Here is an 821-nt window from a genome sequence, read left to right as displayed (position 1 = left end):
GCTCTCTGTTTCACAGTTTCTTTACATAAAGATGAATGCAAAGAGCCAGGCAAAGATGACATACGCCAACAAAGAATAGTTACCTAACTTATGCTCTAGCAACTGGTGCCCCCAGAGGACTTCACTTGGGCCACCACATCCATACCGCCGCCTGAAACCTGGAAAACTGGAGGCCAGTGTTTTCCAAGCCCTTCTCTCAAAGCCTACAGATCCAATTAGCACCCAAAAGCCAATTTCAGGTCACGCAGAGCAACAGTGTTTAGTATGTTAATCTCTGTGGAGCCTGCATGGTATTTTTCTCCTGGACAACAAGGAATTGCACGCATGCGCGCACACAGAGTATGATTTAAGAGACATCAGGGCTCTTCCTCCTTTAAGACAAGATTTACATAACTAATTCTGTAATTGAGAACAGGACTGCAAGGTATTTACACTGCTTGATGCTGCTGAGCTTCTATTATTTGCTATGGGAGAGACAATGAGAGACTCTCTTGCCCCAGAAAAGATAGGTAGTCTCTGCACGCATGCGCGCACACAGAGTATGATTTAAGAGACATCAGGGCTCTTCCTCCTTTAAGACAAGATTTACATAACTAATTCTGTAATTGAGAACAGGACTGCAAGGTATTTACACTGCTTGATGCTGCTGAGCTTCTATTATTTGCTATGGGAGAGACAATGAGAGACTCTCTTGCCCCAGAAAAGATAGGTAGTCTCATCTGTAGCATTAAAAAAAAAAAAAAAAAGAGGAGACACATGAAATTACCCATTTCAGGAAGAGATATTTTCCATTACAGAATCATTTCTCTCTTCCAAAGCAG

Source organism: Geospiza fortis, unplaced genomic scaffold (genome assembly GCF_000277835.1).
Source record: "Geospiza fortis unplaced genomic scaffold, GeoFor_1.0 scaffold72, whole genome shotgun sequence".
NCBI classification, from domain to species: domain Eukaryota; kingdom Metazoa; phylum Chordata; class Aves; order Passeriformes; family Thraupidae; genus Geospiza; species Geospiza fortis.
Note: the sequence above shows the minus strand (reverse complement) of the source record.